At 41.0% G+C, this 19396-nt stretch overlaps 1 protein-coding gene across 3 annotated transcripts in view; it reads left to right on the forward strand.

The window, feature by feature from the left end:
* Nucleotides 1-1519: 1519 nt before the first annotated feature.
* SGMS2 (sphingomyelin synthase 2) overlaps nt 1520-19396 on the forward strand; it is a 37172-nt gene continuing 19295 nt past the window's right edge. Inside the window, exon 1 of one of the 3 annotated variants that reach the window (XM_058839005.1) lies at nt 1520-1599. The gene's annotated coding sequence lies outside the window, so the exon portion shown is untranslated. Of the gene's footprint in view, nt 1600-5257; nt 5830-19396 lie in introns of those variants that run through there. The other 2 variants (XM_058839004.1, XM_058839003.1) reach the window with 2 other exon arrangements.

The raw sequence follows: 19396 nt of genomic DNA on the forward strand, positions 1-19396 counted from the left end.
AGCAGAGGGGCAGAATCCCCTCCCTGGCCCTGCTGCCCACGCTGCTCTGGATGCAGCCCAGGACAGGTTTGGCTCTCTGGGCTGGGAGTGCCCATGGCTGGGTCGTGTCCATCCTGTACCCAGCAGCACCCCAAGGTCCTTCTCAGCAGGGCTGCTCTCACTCTGTCCATCCCCAGCCTGTGCTGGTACCGGGGGTTATCCCAACCCAGCACATGGTCTTGTTAAATCTCATGAGATTCCCACTGGCCCACTTCTGGATCCTGTCTAGGTCCCTCTGGTTGGTATCCTGTCCTTCAGGTGTGTCATCAGCATCACTCGGTGTCATCTACTTTCGTAGAATCACCTTGCATGCATATAGAGATGATAAATTAGAATTTATTTTCCCATTTCCTCCCTACAGCCTCTGTCAAGGAAGTAACTCCACTCTTCTTCCTATTTCTGCCAAAGCCTTGCTTCATACAAGAAAAGCATTTATTGCAATGCCACAGTTGTGTATAGAAACCTCTCTGAAGCTGGAGACAGTAATTTTGGATGCAGATATTTTAGACAGAAAATCAATTTTTGGCTTCAGTTTTTAAGGAAACTGGTTGAAAGAAACTGAACCAAGATCTCTTATTTCACAGCTTCTAAGGCATGTCTGATTTAATATAGTTTGAATACTTAAAGAATTACCAAAATCAAATAAGAAAACACCCCCGTCTTTCCCCTGCTCTGTCCCATTCCTAGTTATGTTAGGAAAAAAATTCTTCCCTGTGAGGGTGGTAAAGCACTGAACAGGTTGCCCAGGGAAGCTGTGGATGCCCTGGGTGGGGCTTTGAGCAACCTGGTCTAGTGCAAGGTGTCCCTGCCCACAGCAGGGGTGTTGGACCTTGATCTTCAAGGTCCCTTCCAACCCAAAACCATTCTATGATTTTATGATTCTATGATCCCACAATATATCCAAAAGAAAAAACGGGATAACTTTGAGGTACAGATTTTCTGCTTATGAAAGTGAAATAGTGAGGGAAAGCAAAAAATTTCTTTTAACTTACTGCTTTGTGAAAAAATCTGTAGTCTAAATCAGTTTGGTGTTTTTTCCCCACATGCGCTTTAGCAGGGAGTATAATTCCACAAAGCTTCATTTTTTTTTTCCTCTGAAACTATCCAGGGACGTTCTCAATAACACATAAGCCCTTGAAAAAATAGTTTAAAAAACTAAATATCTCTGCCTAGCTGGTGGTTATGAAAACAGCTAATATAGCAATTTTTAAGGAATGTAAACTGTGTAAAGCACCAAGGTTAGGCAAACGGGAGGCAACAATCACGGACTTGTAAGTCTCGGAGAGGCGAAAGAGAGTGGCCGGAGGAAGCATCTGCTGTCTCCCGAGCCGCCTCCAAGCTGGACCGCGCTGGGAGCGGAGCTGGAGGCGGCGGGCGCTGCCTGCCGAGCCCGGGCGGGCACCTGCGGGGCGGGCGGGCTCCCGCTGCCATTGGCCTGGCGCCGCTTCCCGCCTCCTTTGAAAGCTCGGGAAGGGCGGGCGGCAGCCGTGCCTCGGCAGCGGGGCAGCGGGGCCGGGCCAGGCGGGCACGGGAGCGCTGGGCCGGCGCAGGAGGCCGCAGGTAACCCCGGGCGGCCGGCGGGGAGCGCTTCCCCCGGCTTTTCCCTCGTGGGGACTGGGTCGGGCTCCGCTGGGCTGAGCGAGCATCGGTGGGCTTTCTTTGCTCGCGGGCTCTTCGTGCAAGCTGCTAGCGCTAAAACGATGTTTGTGTGCTTAGTATGGCAGTGCTTGGCTTGGCGGCTTAGTGCTTTATAGTAAGTAGTAGTCTTCCTTTTTTATTTGGTTTTGTTTTTAATTATTTTTGAGGGGTTGACCTGTTAAGGTAGGCTTTAAGCAGCTGAACTTGTGCTTGATCCAGCTCTGGCAATTTATAAACTTGTTTCTTAGGGCCCCAGCCTCTCCAGTTGTAGGGCAGGACTGTGTACTTTGGAACTGGTGCTCATAAAGGAGTGATGGAAAAACTTGTCTTATGATTTCTATAGTGGCTTATCTTTTCATCCACTTCTTCAGTTGCCAAAAAATAGTGACATTAATGGTGAGCTTACAAAGTAAGCTTTCTCCTTGTTCTAAAGCCCTTGATGATAAAAAATAGCTAGTAAATGGATCAAAAATAATAATCTGGAGACCTAGAATTCATGTCATTGCTGAAATGCATCAAATTCAAAAACTGTGGAACTTATTTTTGTTAGGGGGTGTTTAAGGATTGATGAAGAATCTCTTCGTGGTATAATCTATTTACATTGGGCTTTAGTGTTTTACTCTTTCATAATTGGGTGGGAATAATAAATAATTCTGGAGTTACTCCATCTGTTTTAAGGTAGAAGTATCAACTAGCACCTTCACGAATATAATGGGGCTGCCATGAGAACCAGGGTACAGAACAGAACATTAGACCTGAATAGGAGGAGTTTACAGGATTATCCTAATTTATATGCTACCTGAAGAAAAGGCAAGGAAGAATTATAAGTGACTATAATTATGTGAGTGTATGATACACTTCAATATAAAATATGTATGTTTTCATCTGCTCTTAACACAGCTGCAGTAAAGGCTACAAATGTACATGAGCTCCTTAGAACATGTGTGCTAATACAGTTAATTAGTTCTGAAACTACATAGGCTGAGCACTGGTACATAGTTTTTGCCTATCAAGTTTCTGCACAGAATTCTGCTATGGCTTGACTACACACAAAAAAAAGCTTGCTTTTTTTTCTTTTTGTAGTAGTAGTACTGTTCATTCTGTCTATAAACTGTCAAGTCAGCTTGAACTAGAAATTTCTGTATGGTTCTTGGTTCTCCCCACCACAAACCCAGTCTTGCAGCTTCAGTTCTCCCATGGTAGAATTAAGCAGGATTCTGGTGGTAGCTGCTTCTGAAAACTGCTCGAGTGTCTCTTTGGAAATAGTCAGAATTTTAATGCACAAGCTGGCTGTGTTCGTTTATAGAATCACTGTTTCCAATAATATCCCTGCTGATCTCATGAAAGGGGGAAAAAAAGTAAACAGTAATGAAAAAGATGCTGGGTTTGTTCCAAGTGAAAGGAACAGTAATTTTTTTCCCCCCTCAAAACTCTTTTTCTGTACTCTCCCTCTCGTCTGCCTCCCTGGGAGGTGAAGGGGAATGTGACTTGTATGTGAGTCTCACCATGGAATTCTCGTCTGTGTGTGCAAGGTTTCTTTTTCCTCAAAATAACTTATCATTTTGTAAGTCTTCTTGTCTTTCACATAATTCCTGTATGAAAACAATCTTCTGAAGTTAGTTTAGTTTAAAGTAAAGATCAAGAGATGTGCTGCTATTTCCTCTGGCAAGTTTTGTGACTTCACAAATTTGCTGCTTGCTTTCACAAGGTTTGTTGTTATGCAGGACTTGCAAACAGTTCTTATCAGATTAAAGACCCTCTCCTGCAAGCTTTTCCTCACAGATCCACTTCTGAGCTCTATGCTTCAACCTCTCCTCTGCATGGATGGGCTTGTGGGGTTGGGTGTGAAGTGTAGCCTCGAACAGTCAGAAAATGTACTGCTATTTTTTACTGACTCAAATGCAGTGCTTCAGAGACTATTATTTAAGAGTAATGCCAGTGTTTCAACTTACTGATCTGTCTAAATAATTTGGAAAATTGCCAGTAAAATTTCCAGACTTTGCTTTTAACCTTTCTTCAGTGGCTCTTTTTTTATCATGGAAAACTAGGGGAGGCCTCTGTTTAGCCTTTGCTGTACCTATATGTATGTTTGCCTGTAGTTACTTTTTTTTTCACTTGCATTGCTATTTCTACTCTTGATCTGTTACTCTGTCAGTTATCCTCTCTGTATAACAGGTTGAAGTATGATACAATTCTGCAAAGGCATGCATGTGATTGTGTATGCAATAAGGCATAGGTAGATATCTTTGTAATCAGTTAAAAACAAATGCCCTTCCCATGCTACCTTTTTTTTTTTTATCCTTCAGATTTTATTTTAAAGGATGCATTACTCACTTAGGAGAATTGAAGGGAGGGATCACAGTGGCAGGAAAGAGAGCTGTGAGGTTCTAGCAGCTGTCTTTGGCTCAGCACTACAGGTGTGTATTTGCATTCACCTAGCAACAGGAATAGCAGTACCCTTGCTGAATTGTTTGTCTGGTTATAAGAGACTGTTTGCATTAAGCCTACAGGAGATAAAACTTGGAAATCCTGGCATTCTGTCTGTAGCAGTGCCCTGGCTGTCACTATTGGACCAGGGTAGTTTCTCTGTCCCACAGAAATCTGAGAGTGCGGAAAATTTTTCCACTCTGTGCTGGAATAAAGCAGATTCTCTCTTCCCTTCCCCCAAGCTTTTGTGGAAAAAAACAAAGTGTGAGCAACCCAAGCAGAATAGCCAATAGCTGGGTGAAGGGGGCTTTCCAGGGGTGTGACGAACAGAGGGTCAGGTGCCTTCCTCGAACCCAGGGTTGTGTGCCGGGCCGGCGCTGTCATGTGCCCGCTGGGCGCTGCAGCCGGGTGAGTGTGGCAGGACAGGTGTGTATCGGCCAGAGCGGGTTTCGGTGAGGATGAGTAGACACCTTCCTCCCCCTCCCTTCCTCCCCCGCCAATCACGTGTTTCTTACACTGGAAAACTCCCAACAAAATCTGGCTGCTACGTAATGATGGGGGAACTCTTCTGAAAACAAAAGAGGGAGGGGGGTGAAAAAATACCCCTCCACCCATCGCAAAAAAAAAAAAAAAAAAAAATAAAGCCAAACAAAGCCCCACCAAAAAAAAACAAAACCCCGGGGAAAGGTAGGCCCAGAGGAGGGGACTTGAGAAGCAGGGGGTTTCAGTGACAGTCATCCGTCATGTGAGCAGTTGGGGAAATCAAATCCCCCGGCAAAACCGGGAAGCCCGTCGCTGCGGAGGGCGGCGGCTCTCGGCTGTGGCCTGACTGCGGGGGCGGCCCCGGCACCTGTCCCCGCGCTGGCTGCGGGGGCGGGCGGTGCCCTTCCCGTAGCAGGCGTTTCAGGGGGGCAGGGGAGCCCTCCTTTCGCGGGCTAACGTGGCCCTTGCCCGGCGGTGAGCCGTGCGAGGGAAGGTGCAGGCGGGCACGGTACAGGGGCTCGGGGCGGAGGGGAGCCCGGCCCCGCCGAGTCCCCGCGGCCCCGGCAGAGGCGCGCGCCGGGGCGGTGCGCGCGGCCCCGCCGGGAGGGGGCGGAGGGCGGCGCGCGCGCAGAGGCGCGCGTCGGGGGGGGGGCGCGCGGGCGGGCGGGGCCGGCACCTTGCGCGGCGGGCGGGGGCTCCGAGAGGTCCGGCCGGTCCGGCCGGCCCTGCCCCGGACAGCGGCGGCAGCGCCGGGGTGAGTCACGGCTTGGAAATGGAGTGGGCGGGCGTGCGCGTAGCAGAATGAATGATGTCAGGGAGAACCGCGGCGAGCATGAGGCTCGCGGCAAACACGGCGGCGGCCGCAGCCCCGAACGAACGCTGCCCCCGGCGCCCCCCGGCCCGGAGCCGCCCTCCAGCGGGAGAGCCCTTCCAGCTGCGGCACTGCTGAGGCAGGAAACCTCTGCGAGAAGTGTCGCCTCCGCCGACGCCCTTAACGCCCATCCCTTTCGCCAGGAAGGAGAAGAGGCTGAGGCTGGGAGAGGAGAAAATTGCAGGGGAAGGTAGAGGTTGTGGCAAACTTTCTAGCTGCTTCTGCGTGCTGCTGCCTCACTGGTGGGAGTGTCTGCCCATAGGAACTGCAGAGCCCAAACCTAAGAGCCCTGAGGCTCCAAGAAAGATTTCCAGCCGCCTTTGGAGGAGGAACTGCCAGCAGTGCAAGCTTTTGCATATACGGCTGAGTAGGTAAGTTGGGAACAGCATAGGTGGATTAAAAACGTGGCATACCACAGGTACAGGCTTGGAGAGTCTCTTTCACAGAAGACCTACGCGTGTCAGCTGGATAGAGACTGGGAAGAGCAATTCCGCACTTGTGGTCTCTTCCATTTCTAGACTTTGAGACCCCTCTAGCTAGGGAGGGCACCTGCTGTTTTGATTTCTCTTGCAAATAGGTGATTTACAGACTATACCTAGTTTGCGAGTAAAAATCTATGGTTTTGGTGTGGGCAACGTGTACGTAGCCCTTAGAGTGGTACCACATACCTAGCTGCTCAGGAGGGGACTTCAAAATGTGGGGTTTCTCAGGAAGATAAAGTATTACCAGACTTGTAAGGGTGTTGTAAAGGTGTTTTGTGGTACGTGGTTTTTTTTTTCCTTGTTGCATGTCTGATCTGTTCAAGCCACTCTTAAACTTCCTGAAGTGCTGCTGAACTACTTGACTTAGTGGCAGGTTGCATTTCTTTTAATGTCGTATGGTTTCTGGAGTAAATTTAGCTTAAAATCCTTGTGAAAAGTAGTTAATGCATAATCTTCTGGCAAGGTGATAAAACTAGGATACAATGTAGAACAGCTGTTGATGAGTTTAGTCAATTTCTAAACAAATTATTTTGTTTAATTTGGATACCTTAGGAAGGCAGGTGATCTGTCCTCACACCACTTGACAGCTATTAATTTATGCAATATTAATTACACAAGTGAATGGTTCTGTAGAAGTATTAGTATAAACTGAGGAGGTGCATGATACTTCCTCCGAGACAGCAGGCCTTACAGGCGTTTTGGCAGGCTTCACTTTAAACCACATTTATTAAATGGTTTGTCTAAAATCAATTTCTTTTTTTTTCATTATGTTTAGTGTAATTGCTTAGGTATATTATTATTTGACAAGACAGGTTTTTTGAGGCTCTATAGCCTTAAATACTTAATCGCTGTGAAACCAGTAACTTTTATTCCTTGTTTTGCCCTAACTTAAATAATCTAGGGCTTAATTTGCTAGAAAGGTCAATGTGCTTGCTCCCATATTTCTTTCCTTTTAGGCTGTTTGTTCAAAATCAGACATGGATTATCACTTTCTACTGAAAAACATGTACTTGTCTCTGTCCTTTAGAAAAATACTCCAGTGTACCCTGTTTAGTATGTCAGTCTTAGAGGGTGTTAGACAAATCAAGTGGTGATCGGGAGAAACTTTGGGTGAAAATGTAAAGGGACAACGATAGTAAGCTGATAAAGACCCTTAATAAGGTAGATTTCTATGCTGTCCTTGAAGCAAATTTATACAATGGAGAAATGACAACTTGAAGAAAGCAGGTTTTTTTGGAAGTTTTTTTGTTTGTTTTTTTAAATCTCAATATAGAATGCCTCTACCTCCAAATTTTAAATATTGAGCCATGGATGGCATGTTGATAAGCGTTTACTTTTTGGCATTGTAAAAGTGTGTTTTAGTTGTAATACTGTAAGATGAAACATTAAGTTCTGAATTAATTTCTAAGTAGAGATCAGAAATGTTATATCAGGGATACAGTATAGTGAAAAACTGAAGATGTCCTTATCAATGCAAAAAACTCAGTCCACACACAAACCTCCCTGTCTCTGGAAGAGCTGAATAAGAGACTTAATCTTGGGGATTTTTAATTCTAAAAACTGGAGTTCTCTATTTACATTGTACGAGTATAACATACTAAAGGTATGAAGACTAAAAAAGTAGTGTATTGTTTTTTACGGATTAACAAAATAAGTATTTAAACGAATGATGGATTTAAAAGATGAGTAGCCCTTTTTAAGGAGCAGAAAATGTAGGGTTTTTTTAAGAAATGGCTCTTTACACCGTAGTCTCCTGGAACAGAAGTAGACTTTGAAGATACAGACATCTGTAATAATATTGCATGCATCTTCTGTTTGGATTTTTTTTTTTTTTCTGATTTTGGTGGGCTGTTGGCCTACGATGTTATTTGATACCGTTTGTGGCGAGTGGACAATACAGATGTTGTGACATATTATTTAGTATGGCTATGGTATTGCACTAGTCCAGATAGATGCTGCGAAGATTAATGTAACACTAGGTCCACTGTCTTCAGAGATCTCTCCCTGCTGGGAGAATTGTTTGTACCATGGACACCACTGTCCCCAAAGATGCTGTGCACATTAAGAATGTCAGGCATCCAGGCACCACTGTCCCAGCAGATGCTGAAGACCTTAAGAGCTGCTTATGGGAAGGTTTTATGTAACACAGATAGCTCTGTCTTATATTTCAAACAGAAAGTCTATTCTGGATATTTCTTAACTATCCTGAAATCCAGCTGTTCTGGTGAGGCTCCAGAATGTTAATAACCACAAGCGACTCCTGTATGAGGATGCTTGCTTAAGTTAACAATAACAGTTTTCACTGTTTTTTCTTCCCAGAACAGATCTTGTGGGGATACGGCTGATGCTGAGAATGAAGCACTTCTTACCAATATAGTTGGTTTTGGAAGTCTGTGGCTGTTGATAGGAATTTTAATAGGACCAAAATATATAGTAAAAGTTGAAGCGGCCTTAGGGAAATATGGTACTTACCCTCTAGCTAACATACTTGCAGTATCTGTAAAACAAGGAGACTACTGTGCCTTGAGGTCATGCTTGTGGTTGCTGAGTAAAACTTCCTGATTTACCGTGTGTCAGGTGGGTCCTGCTTGCAATCTGATGGCATTTAAAAATGTTGGAGTCTAATCTGTTGTACAAATGAAGAAACAGCTTGTCAGAGTATCTGAGGCTGTTGAGGTGATCATTGCAAATAGAATGGTTCTTAATGAACCAGTGTTTGGGTCTAGATCCTTGGAGAAAATAATGAGCATCATTAATGAGGAGAACTTCACTGCATTCATTCTGACAAGAGAATTTTATAGCAAAAAAGCATGTGTTCAAGATTCGACTACTTATTTTTTCTAGAAAAAAGTTTCTCCAAAATGTAACTCTAGAATGGGAGAATGGCCTATTCATTTGAACAAAAAGTCAGGTGTCACTTGCCCGTGCTGTCACTTACCCTCCCCAGTTGATAGAGGTTAGTTTTCAAGTGCCATGTATAAATTTCAAGGACATCTCACTTATTCTTGATAAAGTTTGTGTACAAAATGAAGTTGCTGATATTAGTAGACCTGTAAGAATTCCAAAGTTTGAGTTTTGCAGTCACACACTGCAATGTCTTCCTGTTCCTGGTTTTTCACCTGGCCTATAAAGTTCCTCTCTTTCTGCTCTGCCCTGTAGTCTTCTGTTTCTTTTTCTTTATATGAAGAGATTTTCACAGGCTGAATCTTACTAGGATCCTTTGCCACGTAGTAAGCTTTGTATTAAACTTTGCAGTGTTGTTATGTCTCTGGTTACTGATGTAAATTAGGATTAGGGTTGTACACCTGTTCTTCCTTGGGGAACTGCTGAGCCTCTTGGGCACAGCACTGGGTGTTTTCAAAAGTTGCATCAGCTTAATTTGGTTGATTTAAGCTGAACTGGTGCAGAGCACTTAGGAATATGTTTGCTTAAGAATGGCTAAATTTAAAATACATTCCCTCTGGATTATTTTGGATTTAGCGGTAATCTAAAATCTTAAATGGAACATAGAGAGTTTGAGTCAGTTTTTCAGATAAGATGTAAGCATATAATGGGTGAAACTAGGTAAAAAGTTTGAAGTACAAATAATGATTAACTGTATCTTCAATTACACTAATATTACTTTGATGGTGGAAGAGATGGATATCACAAAAGAAATCAATGGAAGTGAACAAAAAACCCCAGGGAGCTATCTATATTTAAGGTGTTTTTTCTAATCCCCCATCTGAGAATTTGCAAACTGCCTGCATCAGTTTATGATCACTGGTTTTCAAGGGCCCCCAGGCAATTGGTCATGCTCTTAGTGAAATGTTTCAGAGGCCGGTTTACCTGTTAGCTGTCATAAACCAGTATGGCCCATGTAAAATTTCGTAACCTCCTTGTATTTGGGAAAGGTCTTTTTACCTAGACTGCCTATTGATATCTTAGGCCTGTGTCAGTCTTGCTGCTACTGTAAGCTTAAGCTTTCACAGAGTGAAGTTTTAAGTACTAATATGGACTAAATCCATATAAGTAAAAAAACCCACTATTAGTACATTTATTCTGACTAATTATTATATTATTTCTGTCTTTATGCAAGTTCTGATAGTAAATAGTAACTGGAGTTTGTGTTTGTAGTGTGTAACTTAGAGAAGAGTGGGTTTCTTGTTTTGCTTGATCATACATCTAGGATCATAGTTCATGCCTCCAATACTAGAACTTAAATTTGATGGGGTTTTTTTTTTGGTTGGTTGCTTTTAGTTGTGGTTTGTTTTGTTGTTTGTTTAAACCTGAGTTAACTATAAAATAAATACGAGGCTTTAGTCGTATCAGAGTGCAGAAGTCTGTCCAGCCTCAAAGAACAGGCCTCTTGGATCTTGTAAGACCTAGCTTAAAGCCCGAAGCAAATGGTAATTTTTTCCATTTATTGAAGTATTATTACAAGTATTTTGGCATATGTTACCTCCCCAGAAAATCTTTAATAGAACACTTGTGTCTGTAAAAGTCCTTTATTAAGAATCACCTGCTCTCACTACTTGTTTTGTTATGTTGAAATATGTTTGCATTTTCTAATTTTTATCTTTGTAGAGTGTGTGTTTTGCTTAGCCTCCTAAGGTCTTAAATTGTTGTGTGGTGAGTACTGAATGACTCCTCACAGTTCGTTTCAGCCATGTGAAATGTACATAACAGTGACAAAATGTTTACTTATGCACACACCCAAGTTCCTGCTTATGTTCACTCTAGTGCTGGACGGTTGGGTAGTGGAGCAGAGCTAAATAAAGAGGCAGTCTCCAGACTTTTTTTTCCAGTTTCAGCTATGTTATGCTTATGTCCTATCCAAGAAACGGAATTCAACTCTGTATGCTCCATTTAATATTCCAGACTACTGCTAAATCAGAAATAATGAGACAGTCTCCTTATTTAGGTGACATAATTTGCTGGAGAGAAGCAGCAGTAGAGAAGGTCATGCCTCATAGTCATTAATTCTCTCTTTTATCTGGAGGGCATGATATAATCCTTTAGCTTGTTGATAGCTCTACTGTGCTTCTACAGTAATTAGTTTATTTGATTATTTTTTTAACTTCTTTTTTACTTCCCCACATCAGCCTTGTAAATGGGAAACTGAACTTGCTGTCTGTAGTTGCTTTATGCCAAATATCACTGCCCATGTCTTGGTTTGAGACTGAACACAGGCTCTACTGGAACAAAGTGTTCCCATCACTGCAGTCACTTAAAAAGGATATATTAAAACCTGTAATGCTGTGTTACTGTATTAACAGTGCTAAAACAACACTTAACATAGAATTGTTTCATTTTCTGATAGTTATTCTGGTTCAGATTTATATACTACAATTTCAGTAAAGTATCAAAAGTATTTAAACTGAAATTCTGAAAGCCCTGTTTTGTCATGGTGGGATTTTTTTGTGTTATACTGAGAGGTACTAATTCTTATGACTCCAGTTTGGATTAGTTCATAGGTGCTGGTTTTTTCTGGTAACTTTTTCGGGAATGTATAGAAACTATCAATATGTTGTAGCATAAAAAGTTAACTTGTGTTACTTTTAGTTCCTGTGTATTAGGAGCCTGACAGAAGTCCTACCACAGCTTGTGGTTTCTTCTGTTTCCATAATACTGTACTAATCTCTGAGGATTTTAGGTAATAGTTCCTTACAATACCAACCAGTCTCAGAACCACGAGCTTGTCTTAATTTGATTTTACTCAGATTTTCTATGTTATTTTGAGTGTCACATGTCAAGAGTTCATTCTTGTCTTCTGGCATACCATCTTGGTCTTTTAGAGGCTAAAACTTGTCTCTAATTTATAAGTAAAAATTAATACACTTGCTTAAGCTGCTGTTACTGAAATGCAGATGCTGTTTTTCATGGAATTGTTTGCAAATTGCTTTGAAAGCATGTGTATGCTTTGCATGCAGCTATGGGGAATGATCTTGACATTTTTGGGGAAAAAAAAAATCAACTCCATCTGGAAAATGTGCCAGAAAGCTAAAGGCTGTCCTCCAAAGTGAAACTGTTTATTTCCATTCTGAGACAGCACATTAGCTGAAATGGTTTGAATCCTATTATTGACTATTAAATAATGCTCATGCACTAACATAGAAAAACAACACTCTGGTGTTTTTGTTTTCCTAGAAATTTAGCTTTCATGGTGGACCTGAGTCTTGAGAGGAAGGGCTGCGGCATCCTGTTTGGCATTGAAGCAAGAAGTATTAAAGGCATTGTTCCTTCCAAGGTGCCATGGTGAACTTAGAAGTTAATTTGGAAGTTAATGCAACTTGTTAAAAAGTTTAGCATTATGAGTTTAAGCTTCTGTGATAGTATCCTGAATTTTCAGATTATTTAAATTCATCTTTTTAGCAATAACTATGACTTGGAAACTGAATACTACACAGTTGAATGGCAAGTGTTTTCCAATGAGAAAAGCATTCTTTTTGGCCTTTTTGTTTTCTGAAGTATGGGCATTAGCTTCTTCCATATGGGTCTTAAATAAATGGCTCAGCTATTTCCATGTGTGCAAACAGGCAAAAGTGTTAAGATATGCAACATTTCTTTGTTCTGTTTGGAACAAACTGTATAAAGTAGGGTGGACTAATATATATCTCTCTGGTAAAGTCAGTAACTTGTGCTGATTTTTGAAAGTTAAGATGGATGAAATAAACCTCAGCTGACCAAAAACATCACAAGGCACAATACCTCAACTAGCAAAGCTCAAATAGTTGGGCTAAATAATTATGCTTCTTGCTCTAAAAATATTCTTCTTGATATGAAGTGTTTGGGTTTTTTTTAAAGCATAATTTTACATATTGCAGGCAGTTTATGCTTTCTTGTATACATTACTTCCTAGTCACTAGACAATCTGAAAAAGATAAGGTGCATGGCTTCGTTTTACTATGCAGAATGAATGTTCCCATAAAAAGTTTCTTGTTTGGGGTTTTTTTTTCCCCTTAATTTGTATTAAGATAAAGTTTAATATAAACTCTTAAAGATCATAGTTTGACTAATCTGTTTGCTTGTCTTACATTTGAGAAGCTCAGAACTGAATGACTGAATTTAAAATGGGGTACTATTCCCCTTCAAAGGTCTGTAGGGCAGAGAAGGGTGGCAGGAAAGCAGAAGCTCTCTGTTCTGTTATGCTGTAGTAAGGGCAAACACTAGAACCACGTTATTTTACCTTACCTGTTACTCTTTCTGAGTGTGCATGCATATGTACTTTCTTCCTGTTCTCCCTCTGCCTCCCATAGTAGTAGAATCAGGAACAAAGCTTTTAGCACTGCAAGCCTTTGTAGAACATGTGACAGAGGCAACACAGCTTAGTCAGAATTTGACTGTGATGTGTGTAACATGCACATCAAGTTTGTTCTTCCCAAAGTCTCTATTGCAGTTACAAGGACAGCTACTGGAGGAATATTGTATTTAGGCTTCCATAATTTGCTTGGAGAACCCTTGCCTTGATTAATTTTCCATAGCTCTATTCTGAAGGTGCTTCTGATTTTAATGTTTTGTATTGCTTAGCAGGTTTTAGACTGATACTGTATAGCTTATGATTTGGTCATGCATTGATGAGAATGTAGCATGAAAAATGTCCTGACACATGCATTTATAGTGATATTCTGTAGTGTTTCCAGTTAGAATCAGAGAAAAAGGCTTTCTCCTTTCATCAAAAGCCTTATAAACGGCAAGATGGTATTTTTAGTGTTATGTATTTGTCATAGTGTGATTTGGAGTAAAAGACAATTAGTGGACAGAAAATGTATTGTTATTTAGGATGACATTTTTATCTTGTCACTATTATGACTGTTTTATAACACTGTTTCCACACCTCTCATTTCTTTTTGTGAGTCCTGTAGGTGTAGGACAGTTGAGAAGTCTGAGAGGACCTTAGTGTCTATTTACCTCTTAGCCAGGCAGCACCCACAGAGTGATTACCCATGAGATACATTTGTGGATAACCAAGCTGCTTGTCAAATAGATTTTTATGCTGGTACATGTCAAAGAGGATGTAGCTTTTTACCCAACAGTTACTAAGAGTCTGTGGGTGTGTGAGCTGCTTGTCTTGTGTTTTTCTATCTCCTGTATATGTTAAGAAAGTGGTTTGTATAGTTAGACTGAATAGTACCTGTTCCAGTAAGGTTTTTTATTTGGTGCTTATTGGAAGGTTTGTTTTGTTTGTTTTTTCACTTGCCTGCTGTGAAGTAGCTCAAATGTTGAGGCTTAGTGGCAGTTCAAGTTCTTCTTGGAAAGTATCTCAGTATGTGTCTATGAATATTCAGTATTCTGGTGTCTGAATATGCCAAAGGAATTTTACTTCAAGTTTTTATCGTGGACAGTTCAGATGATTGCCCTGACTGCCTCCTTGCAAAATAAGAGATCAGTCTGTGCTCTTGCCCCATAGAAGGAGAATTGAACAAGTGTCAGTTCTGTCTAAATCTGTTTTTTAAATCTTACTGTCAGACATGAGGGAACTTTGGGAAGCCAAGAGCTTTCTCTGAACAGTCCTTTTTAGATTAGGGTAGTTACTCATGCTGTTGGAATGAAACTATTAAACTTCAATATTTAACTTGTTTGAGTGTGTTCTGTAAAGCTGTCCCAGGAATATAGGAAAATGTAGGCTTTGGCAGGTGTCTTCATTCTAAAGATGTAGCATTTCTCTTCTGCATAAGACCCATGCATCTGAGTATTCAATACTCAGTGTCACAGTGTGCATTATCTGAAAAGGCAATCAGATTTGTTCAAAGGTTGGACTTATTTTTTGGGTTGATTTGTTTAGTCTTTGCTGGATTAGAACACTCTTGTGTATAAAACTTGTTTTTGTGTTCTTTGTCTTGCATGAGATATGGAGCTCATCTGGAAAGTTTCAAGGAATAATATATCTGCTATAGGGCATAGATTCTCTTCTGAAGGCTTTAAACTGAAGTTCTAACTCAATTTGTGTCTTATGCTAGAACAGTATTTTGCATTCCGTGTGTTAAAAGACTTCTTTAAAACAGTTGTTTTACTTTTTTTTCTAGTTAAAGTATTGGGAAGGAGAAAAAACAGATCTGCTCTGGGATTTCAGATAAATTTCTTCTGTTCTTTAACAATAAAATTTACCAATGTATGGGTAACTTATGATCCATTATTTGTTTATACATATGTACAGTACGGATAACTGCACTTCATGTGGTTTAATGAAATTAACGCTGACCTGTCATATAAGTTAAACATGCATGGCCTAGATTGTTTGCATGAACTTAAATAATTACTTCTTCTGCACTGGGAGTGGAACAGCTTAACATGGACTGGAATGTGCTAGTATCCCTGCCTGACTTTTGCTTCCAGATAAATAAAATACACCTTTCTGGGTGGCAGCTTTTATGGCCTGTCCTGAACCATCCCCATCTTTGTACGTTGTCTTGATAAAGCAGTGTTAAGAGCTGGGATTGGTGTGGAATGTTTCAGGCTATCTTGGTCCACCCCAGCTGTCATTAACATCCTAGCACACCTCATGTGTTACGGTTGTTGCCTAATGAAAAGTGGATTTTTTGATTTCTTCCTGATTTGCTTGCATAAGTCTAGAAGGCTGCTGCCTCTCTCCTCTGCAGACCTGTAATTGCTTCTGTGGGGGTGTTTCTTGTTCTACAGTGTCTGTCATGCAAGGTGTGGCATTCACGTGTTTAATATTGCCCTTGTCATGTGAGTGTTTTGTGCTTCAGTTGTGCACCTCTGAAATGGTGAAGTTACCCACCTTTTAAAGTGCTGCTCAAGTGCAACTGGTGTGGGGACCTTCTAGGATAAATCCCTGTGAGACTTAATTTCCTTTGCCATATCTCTAGAATAGATATAGGGTATGAATTTAGGGTATTCTTGGTGCCACTGATACTTGGATATGACTACTCCTGGCAAGACGATACTCACCCAGAGGAGAGTAGTTGAGAGCAAAGACACCTGCAGTGGCTCTAGCTGCAAAATGGCCATGCAGGAGCAGTTCTGCAACAGCTGATTTTAGTAGAGGCTGTGTTGTGCAAGCCCTTGTCCTGGCCTGCATATTTAACTAGGTAAATACCTTAAAAAGTGGCCTGGCTTGCTGTAGTACTATGTTAATGAAACTATTGTCTCGATTTTAAGCTGTGCTCTAGACAATAATTATTTCAGATGGTGCCCATTTGTCCTAAATTTAGAAGGTTACTTATGAAGCCAGAATGTTACCTGTCCTTGCTGATAGATGCAGATCTCTTGACATATTTGGTATTTTGGAGGAAAACTTGTGCAGGAACACAGCAGAAATAGCAGTATGTAATAAGATAGTGCCCTCCTTCATGGAAAAAGACAGTTGGTAGACCAGAATAATAGTTTTTACTGTGCCCTAATTTTGCCAAGTTCTTCATTCTCTGCTTTCAAAACTGATTGGCACTATTTCCATTTGAACACTTAGTTCTGACCTTAGATTTTTGTTACCAGTTGTGTGGAATTAGTTGATTCACCACTTATTTACTGTAGACCATGGCTACTTAGCACACATTCACAACATCACTAGTCTCAGAGAGTCTAGGGATGACTGACTTTTTCCTGAACAGTTTTGTCAGCTGCAGTTCTGACTCGGAAGCATTTTGCAGAATCTGTCTGGTCCTCCATTTTCAGCCAGTCTACATGGCACTTCTTTGGCCTCCCTTCCTCTTCCCAAATCAATGCATTTATAGACATCTGCTGGAAATTGGGATAAGAAGGCCATAAAATGCTTTTTGGAAAATTTAGAAAATACTTTCTATTTTAAAGTGAGGTGTAGAGCTCTAGAACCTTACATGAAAATGTGACCAAGAATTATGATGCATGTTTGTAAATCACTTTTTCCAAATGTCCTTCCTGAAATGTCTTTCTTGATCACAAGTTCTTTATTTCCACTGGCCCAACATTTTTCATGGACAGTAAGACAGAGGTGAGAAGTGGTCCTGGTACCAGCCTGTGCGATTTTTTTCCTGTGGAAATAATCTCTTCACTCAAAATTTAAAGTGACAGTAATGTTACTTAAACAAAGAAATGAAAAATAAATGATGCTCAGTGCAGCACACTGTGCTGCTGGTATGAATGCCATTTAGCAGGCAGTTTGATTGGCCAGCTTGTATTTCCACTTGACATTCAGGCTTGATTGGTTTGAGTGATCATTTGCTTGCCTTTGCTTCTGAAGATAACAGGTTCAGTGATGACCAGAAGCCTTCTCTGAGTACAACACATAGCTTAAGGTGCAGCAGTTGCTACTTGAGGTACATGATGATACAGTGTAATATAAATCATTCTGTGTAGATTGAGAGTCACCTCACTACTTTCACACCAGATTTTACCAACTGGTAGGATAAGATCAATGTAATTTCAGTCATTAATTTAATTTGTACCTTTTTAGTTATGCTGTGTGTGCATGGGCAAGATGTAGGTGTTACAAAGCAGTTGTGTGACATTGCAATGAAAGACTCTAATGATGACTTTTTAGGAGCAATGCTGAAGATGCTATTCAGCTGTTTTCTTGCAAAAATAGTTTTACTCTTATATTTTTAGTAAGTGGGAATTTGAACATCACCAACTTCCTTATTTAAATCCTTTCTGACAAAGTTGGTTCTTTAAATCCTTTTTAAAAGCTTTTAAAAAAGCAATAGAACTCTCAAACTATTAGGGCAAGATGGGGAAGACAAATAAATTAAAGTACTGATGTGAACCGTGAAAGCCTCTGCTGAGTCTCATGAGCAGCTTGGCATAAAGGAATTTCATTATTGTCCTGGTGTTCAGTGCAGGATTGTTCTTACCAAAGTCTGCAGTTCAGCAGGGAATAATGAAGAGAGGTTTGAATTATTTTCGAGATGTTTAGATAGGTTCTTAAATAGTGGCTCTGTGAGGGGCAGTAAAAACACATTAATAGGATTCTTGGCCTCTTTTTCTGACCTCTAGGGTGAGGCTGAAATGGAGTTTGTGAAAGGTATTACAGAAAGGTTTTAGATTATAGTTGTTACTATTTTATACTGCTGCCCACTGTTACCATCCTTTCAGAAAATTTATTTAACATTGATAGCTTGTGTTGTGGGGAGATAGCTTGCCAGGCAGGAGAAGTGATTATCCTAAGGAAACAAGTGTTCTGTTCATCGGTTTGTGGCAGAAACAAAAATTAAGAAGGAAGCGTTGAAGTGCATAGTACTTAAGTGCTTAGTATTTGAAATTAAACAGTGTCTTTTCTGAACTAAATAATATAAAAAGGAAATGTTTTTTCTTGCCAGTATAATGTGGAAAGTATTTTCTTCTATTAATAGGAAGCTTTGAGCTAATGGAATACTTGTTCAAGTTTAAAGAAAACCATGGGACTGCATTGCAAGCTTAGGTTGTGATGCCTTTTTTTTAACTATGTAGTGCTTCAGGTTGGTGCATAGAACTTCAGTGGGAAACCCAGTTACATATAGAAAGCTTGATATAATTTTGGTTTATGCAAACTGGAGGCTAGTATATTATGGAAAGGTTACTTTCTGCTGTTCTAATCCTGTAAGTAAACACTGTGGTAATTGCTGAAATTGCTCAGTAATCTTAATTTCTTGGTGTTAGAATTAAATTTACTGGGTTTTAATTCTGAAAGTGTGTCAACAGAAGCTGGTGTGGGGGGAAGTGGGAAGGAAGCATCTAGTGTATGAGCTGGATGTAGGTTTGGATGTCTGAGCCTGTAAACAAACAGCTTGAATGAGGGGTCTGTGTATCAGCCATCAGCAGCTTCAACTTCCTTAGCTCCCAAAACCACCTTAAAGGTAAAGCCACCCCATGACAGTTCCCCATCTCTATTTGACTGGGGGTGCTGATTATGATGCATTAGCCTTAGGCTGTTGCTGCTTGGCAAGAAGGCCTGGCAAGAAGGTAAAGGGGAAGACCAAAATAGGGACTACATCATGTTTCTTGGTGAGTTTTAGTCACTCTGTTTACTGTGAGCGGTAGATGATGTGTTATGTCAGCATCATTCCTCTTAACTAATATTCATAAAGCTTTCCAGGCAACTACATCAACAACAACAGTTGAGCAAGCTGAAAACTGTTCTTAGAGAAGAGAGAAGAAAGTCATTGATTCTTTCCTGACCAGTTTTAACAGTGTGGTGTGCTAGACTTGTATTGTTGGCACAAAGAGTAAAACATTGGTCAGAATACCATCAGACAAAGGGGTGTGGGTGTGCAGATATTGCTGTTTCTGAAAGGGGATGTTTTCGCTGCTTGAGCCTCTGAACACAGCAAGCGTTGCTGCTGTGTACAGAGTCACAATTTGTAATGTGCCACATGAACTGAGGGATATGTGAAACCAGCTTATAGTATAATACTACTTAGTTTTAAATATGCCCCGTCCTAAGAATTCATGTGGGGTGAGGATTACAGTCCTATGCTTTGCAAGGATATTGTCTGTTTCAGTCTTTTTAAAAATGTGAGCTATGAGGTAGGAGCCTCTGTACACCTCACTGCTAAAGTAGCTT

Source organism: Poecile atricapillus, chromosome 4 (genome assembly GCF_030490865.1).
Source record: "Poecile atricapillus isolate bPoeAtr1 chromosome 4, bPoeAtr1.hap1, whole genome shotgun sequence".
Classification (NCBI taxonomy): Eukaryota; Metazoa; Chordata; class Aves; order Passeriformes; family Paridae; genus Poecile; species Poecile atricapillus.